We start from the raw sequence: 7,611 nt of genomic DNA on the forward strand, positions 1-7,611 counted from the left end.
TGTAAAAATCTATTTCATCTTCTAGACTCTTTTGATCAAACCTTATTTTTGTGGGATTATTGTCCACTGAGATATTTTCCATCCATCTCTAATTCACTCTACAAATAACCCAACAAGCCTTATGATGCTAGCAGTGATTAAACCCCAAATTTCTATTGAGAAATATTTTTTCCTTTGAAACAGATATCATTATGTCTAGTTACTTTATGTTGAAAATTATAAAAGTCTTCTAACACTGCGCATTTTGGGTTTAAAAATGGTAGCTCTACTGGCCACCATAATTCTAGGATGCATTAAAACACTGAGGGGAAACAGTGGAGAACAGCAGCACCTGTTCTCTGTTCAATATCCTTAATCTGATTAGCAGCCTCTGGATAGAGTAGATCTTAGCATTCTAAAAGACTTATGACTACATCAAAGTGAAGGAGAAGAGGTTTTGTATAAAATTATACTACTGAGCTTTTTTCCATGCTGTTATTACAATATCAAACAGAGTTGTCACAGAACTATATGATAAAAGCCTGTTCATCCATAGCAGATGTTATATAATGAAAGGTATCAAACATTTGTATAATAATACAACATCTATTATTCCAGATTTGTATAATACTCTTTCATTCCCACAGGATTTGAAAATGTTTTACAAACTGATATACAAATTATCCACGCAGAAAGCTACTCATCCATCAAGGAAACACAACTACAGCCCAAGGCAAAGCAGAACAACCATATGAATACGCACAAAAAACCTTTGGTAAGTCAAGGAAGTATTCTCTAGTCAAGACTATGGGGAAAATGTTAAGTATATATTATGTAAATATACAAGAATTAGGAAGATTCTTGCTTTTATAATCCTAATTCTTCAATAAGATACAGTAGGATATCTCTTGACCATTAGCAATCACAACATTAATTGAAATAAAAAAATGCTTAAGAATATTAAGTATAGCAATAAGTTCTGAGACAAGCTTGTTGTATGTCTTCATTCATGTTTCAAAATAATGATGTCACATTTAAAAAAAAAAAATCTCTTGGTGCAGTTTATCCCAGAAATAGAAGTATCTAGAAAAGTGTTAAACGAATAATTAAATGAATACAGCACTTTACTCAGAAACAGTCTTCTCAATTCCTATCAGCACAAGTTAATGAAAACAAGTGTTTGCAAAACAGAAAATATCACCCCAAATCAACTCTGCTATTTGCATTGCAAAAGGCTGAACTTTCATTTCAGTCCTAATTCTGGTGATGGTGACCAGACACTTCATTTGGATCTTCTTCTGTGATTTTTCACAGCATTTTCAGCTTGACAATTGCTTTAGCACTTCTGCTCAATAAAAAAGGTGGCAGAGATAGTTAAGGGTAATTGAAGAAGTCATAGAGTGTGATTTGAGGCAAAAGAGAGCTCTTTCCCTCTCAATATAGTTATCAGGAATCTTTAATTAGAAGCAAAATGTGTAAGAAAAATACAGTTAGTGGGAAAGTAATACAGTTGAAGATTTACGAGGAGGTATTAAGAAGTGTTATGGAAACTTTGGGACTATTTTTAACCTTGAGAACTGGACACAAACCTCAGAATTCCCAACTGTGTAGACAGTGTCCTCTCTGGAGACTTACATAGGACCACGTATTGGCACACTGGTATTTTGGTTCTAAATAACTACCTAAAACCCAGCCTCAGCATCATTACTCATCTGGGAGCTACATTCAGAAACCCTCTTGAGGATTTCGGCAGCTATTGGGCAGGAGAGGCAGGTAAAGAATTGCTGATGCTTGTAACCCTGGAGAATCCAGTAGGTTTGAGGGAAAAAATGCTATAAAGGAGAAGAGCTATCCTTCACATCACTCCCCTAAGCGAGGCTGATACAGTGAAAAAAATCACACAGATGAGCAAAAAAATGGATATTATGAAAGTCTGGAACTCTCAGGCTGCTTATTTGATTGGGCAATTGAAGCAGAATTATAGGAAAGGAAATAAGGGAGTCCCCAATTAGGTATCTAACGTAGTGATATGTAAATGATATGAAAATGAAAAACAGCTGCAAGAAACCGAAATTTTAGCACACAGTCAACAACATAAGCAGCACTCGAGCATTAATGTGATGTGTTGTGGAATTGGGATTTTGCTATAAAAGGGTAATAAATTGTTCAAGAAGAGCAGGAAGAGAGGAAAGGGAGGCCTTGCCTCTGTGTCAATAACATGTATGCTGCTTGTGAAGTCTGCAGTTCAACAAGACAGAAGGAATTACTGTCTTCTTGAATGACTGCATAAAAATAAAAGGAACCAGGAATAAGGGTGCTATACCCTAGGGAGTCATTCTTTCCCTGTTTAACCTTGAAAATCAAGCACAAGCCTTAGTCTTCACAAACGTCCTGAGATTCATGTCTATCTATCGAAGGGAGTAATATGCAGATACATCCTCAGGATGTATCGGGAGGCACAAAGGACTTTTATTATAAAATTTATGGCAGCTTTCTGAATACATTGGGGACAGTATTTTATCTTCCAAAAGAAAGAAGAAACCACCAGGGAAATAGAAGAAACATAAAGAAACTGATTAAGAATCTAAAGTTGGAAAGTTATTCTGATGAGAAGATTAGGAAAAATGAGAAAAAGGTAAAACATAGAAGTCTTCAGCAAACTTCAAAAGAAGAAAGAGAAATGGAATAAGGTTGATGTTTCCAACACTTTTTCCACACACAAAAATTGAGACCAGATACTCAATTAACTATGCACTCAACAATTATGAAGTCCAGAGCATGGAATATATAAGGTAAATAAAAAACTAGATAAATCAAAATTCAAATCAACAAATCAATCTCACTCAGAAATATTTGAAGCTTCAGCCATCTCTGGGCCATTTAAGAGAAATCTCTGAAAAGTTCAAAAAGACAGGGTAATTCTGGTGGATTGGAGAATGGTAAAACCCCTGCCTCTAACAAGGAAGAGGAGAATAAAGAAGACACAATCATCTCAGTTGTTATCAAAAAAATATATAAATATAGACCTTAGATTTACAGAAGATAAGATGATAAAAAGAACAGTCAGTATTAATTTATCCAGACAAGGTAATATCCAGACCATCTAGTTTCACTCTTCAACTGACAATCAGAACAAAGTGCTGTAAGACTTCAAGAACAATACCACATGATTTTCTCACGAGAAAATGAGATTTAGATGAAATTAGTATTGCACAGCTGGTTGACAAGCTATGTGAAATGTCAGTTCTTAATATTTAATTGCCAAAAGGGGAAGTACTTTCAATCAGGAACTCTCTGGGATTTTTTGTGCAAGTCCATCACTATTCATCACTATTTCAGCTATTAGAGTGTTCTTACAGACATTTATAAGCACAAAACTCAGACTTGGGAATGTGCAGAGAGATGGATTGCAAACAATGTCAAGAACAGGATCAGAATTGGAAACATGCTTTAGAAATGATCTAAAATCAACAATGTCAAATTCAATCCAAAAGTGTGTAAAGTGCTATCCATGCAGAGCTGAAATCAGGTGCACAAAAGCAACAGGATGGTGAATTGCAGCCCAGAAGTAGCACAGAAATATTGTCCCATGCTCCATGTTGGAGTGGGAATCATAGAATCAAAGAATGTCCTGAGTTGGAAGAGACCCATAGGGATCGAGTCCAGGAGCCACAGTCTTAATAGAACTCAGCAGTCTGATGTTGTTCCCCAGAAAGCACTTGTCAGTCCTGGGAGAGATGAAGAGCAGGGCTTATATATATGCCAGCAAAACCAATATCTGATCTGGTTAATACTGATCTTGTGGGTCAGTTGGTGATTTTGGTCACTACACTACAAAACCAAACCAAACCAAACCAAACCAAAAACAAAAACACCCAAACAAACAAACAACACCCCCCAAAAAAAAACCCCAACCAACCAACCAAACAAACACCAAGATGGGGAGCAACAAGGCAAGCAATTAAGAAAGTCTGGGACCTGAGCAGTGGTTAAAGAAATTTGATCTTTTTAATCTAGAGAAAACATGATTAGATTTAATTTACATAAAACTTGTAAATCTCCCAGTATGCGAAAAAGTGCTAAAAGATAGTGGACACCTCTTTGTTTTTTTTTTCAAAAGTCTATTATGGGGAAAGATAAGTATTCTCAATACATGAACACGAGGAATGGTTCAGGGGCATGTTTCTTTCTGATGATAAGGAATTTTCCTCATTAACAACTGGATCTTAATTGACCAGGTGCTGTCAGACATGATTTACAGGCACTTCACGAATGGACAAGAGGAATTTGAGGGTTTCCTTCAACCCCTCAGTTTCCATGATTCCCGGTAGACCCTTCTCTCCCACACCCCTCTCTTATGGCAGCAGAATTTGGTCCTGAATTCACTTGTTCTCCATCCAGACTGGTGCATAAATAAGTCCAATGACACTTTACCACATACCTGAAATTAAGCACATGCTTAAGTGCTTTGCTCAACAGCAATATACTTTAAGCACACACTTTAAAACTCTGCAAACTGTGTCTTTATAGCTTTTCAAAGTCATTACAGCGGTGACATGGGTCTAAATTATTGCTATACAGGAATGTAATTGCCTGCTATAAGAAAGAGACCTAGAAAAGGGAAGAATGCAGAAGAAGACTGCTAATCTTCCTTTTCTATGTTCACATTATTTTCAGAGCAAACTGATGAAAATGCTGGCCCTGTTCTAAGAGAGGTGTTTTATGGAATCAAATGGATGTGAATTTTAGGTTCAATCGCATTCATCCTGCAAGGTGTAGCACTCCAGTACACATATGTGAATTTAGGAACAAGCTGCATACACCTGATCAAATCAGCTTTACGCAATATACTCAAATATAATTTTAAAGTAGAAGGAAAGGGAGGACTTTCTAAAGATTTGATGGTTTTCAATCAAAAAAAAAAGAAAAACCTGTTGGCTGCTACCAAATAAATATGACTGGTTGCTTAATGACTTTTTTTTTGGGGGGGGGGGTGAAAAAGTCTGTGATAGTCCATATGTGTTTGTATTTTTTTTTTTCTGGATTCCTCTTTCACTCCTACTAAACATATTCTTATTTTGACCCTTGGGTTCAAACACTGACAGATATTTCAGTTTAGTCAACATTTAGCTGTCTGATGAAAAGACCTTCAACAAAAGGCAATCTCTGCTACCCACCAGTAGCAGGTAAAAGAAACTGCAGGACTGTAATTTACTATATTACCTGTCAAGGTGCACAATATTTTTTTTTAATTGCATATTTTATGGTATGCTTAAACTGTACTTAATTACTTGCTGTAGAGTGAAATCTTTACAAGGTTATTCTGTATCACACCTTTCAACTTGACTTTATTTAAAGAAGGAGATGTCTTTGTATCTTCCTAATCTTGAAGCACAGTCTGCGATATAAAGAAAATCATATTTAAGTATAAAGATTTAAACACTATTTTCAGAAAATCTGTCACCATTGGATTCTCATGAAAAGAAAGATAGGAGGAAAGGAAAGTCTTTATCTAAAAAACAGACTGTCAGAAAATTATTAGCAATTCTTAGTGTTCATACAGTCACTGTTGAAAGTGACATTATCAGTGACGTGTCATCAAGAAGAAGAATTGCAAAGCCACAAAGAAGACAAAGTAATTTGCAAGAGCACAGCAGGCCATCACAACAGTGCCAAGATAGCTTTAAGTGATAGAAATTCTATATATGTTCATGTATTAAAGAGTCTAAAATGGCACTTAACCACTGAAGTCAGGTCAAACTTGGACATCTTTCTAATACATTAATGACGTTTAATAATCAAAAATAAGTCTTTGATAACACATCCAAAATGCCTTATTTCCTACTGAGAACTTGTCCCTGTTTATCATGTCTTGCCCTTTGATTAAAAAAAATTCACAATTCTAACGGAAGAAAACAGAAGTACCTATCAACTGCTTCATTACAAATTAACAGCTTGAAGGCACATTTTGGAGGTGGTTAATGAAACAGTTTCATTAGGGTTTACACTACCTTATCCAGTAGTCACAATGTTCTGTATTGTTTACCTCTTAACAGAGAAAGAAGAAAATTGGGAATATTTTGCTTTCAGAATATTTTTGTTCCCATGTCTACTCTGGACAACAATTACCAAAGATAAAGCTTTTCCCAGACTTCTGCATTTCTTCAGAGTAAGCCAGTTATCTCCAGGCTCAGTCAGCATGACTTGAGAAGTAACAGGCAAATATTCAGACACTGACAGGCAAAGAGAATCTCCCAGATCGAACCAGAAACGGGTATTTTGCATCAGTGCTGATCTTAGCTTTCAAATGCAGAATTGGGAAACTCGTTACAACAGAAATTGTAAGGCTATGAATATTAATTGACTGAAACTATTCGGATTAAAGGGGCTTCCAGCTCTCCGCAGGTTTAGTTAAACAATTCACTATTTCAAAGTACATTACTGAAGCATTAACTTACAATGCTTGATCTAAAACCATTTGGTGAAGTAGGTGGCAAATGTGCAATATGTGGATTGTTTAAAGCATAATATAAGACTTTAAGGCTGAGCCTTCAAGTGAAGCTTAGCAGTCAGTAAGTATGGGAGCTGGACCTGGCTTCATGCCCTCTTGCAGCACTCTGGGACACTGATAGCGTTTCATAGCTTTAACATACGCTCATAAAACTATTGCGAAACAACCACCACTTTGTATGGTTGACTTTTATACTAAAGGACAGAACAAAAAACTGCTTTGTCCTCTTAATCTTACATCAGACAATCCATCCTTCAAAACAAGAGGAGAAGAAAAATGGGGACAAAACATTCTGAATTTCCATCTTTTCCTCTCATTAGTGTGCATGAAAGAACACTACATTTATTAAACCCTTCTTAAGAGCTTTTCAACTAGAGCAATAATCAGATTAGAAAATAAAGCTGCAAATTTCAGGAGCACCTGTTCAAGTTTTGTTCTATTCTTACAGGATGAGTTGTCTGCTGGGCTGGCCTCTGTGGCAGCATTAGAAGGTAGCCCATTTTTGCTAAAACTCATTTTTTCTCAGTTCCAGAAATAGAGAAAACAAGCCATATTAACCCTTCAGACCATCTCTCTAGTGAATGTTCCAGTGAATGAATGTGTCTGTTCATTCTGTAGTATTATAAATGCCAAATACTGAGCCTACTTTGCTGTTCTTCTGCATTTTTTGCAATCATTGACAAAAGGAGAACAAAAGTGAAGCAAGCCATTCTTTTGGTAGTATGTCAAAAAAAGTTCAACCATTTTGCATTTCTGTAGAAAGAACTGATTAACATAGCTCCAGCTTTATGAAAGCATGCTTGTCTTGGGGAAACCAGTATCTACCATAAGAACAGCAAATGCTAATGTTGAGTTCAGCTAATAACTTGTTGTATAGGTCATATTATAGGGTGTTAAAAAAAGGAACATCTATTTTCTAAGCAAAGTCAAAAGGCAACAGAAAAGCAGCATCATGTGGATGAAGTTCTTTCACATCATTGTAAAATTTATCTTTTATCTGGTGATAGACAGCAGTCACAATGTATGGCCATATAGTAATAATGATATGGTCTAGGTAAAAGTGGAAAGGTCTTCCATGAGAAATGCATGCCATGGATTTTTTATCTACTGGAAAAGCAATG

Source organism: Neopelma chrysocephalum, unplaced genomic scaffold (genome assembly GCF_003984885.1).
Source record: "Neopelma chrysocephalum unplaced genomic scaffold, ASM398488v2 Primary Assembly neopelma1_44, whole genome shotgun sequence".
In the NCBI taxonomy this organism is placed as follows: Eukaryota; Metazoa; Chordata; class Aves; order Passeriformes; family Pipridae; genus Neopelma; species Neopelma chrysocephalum.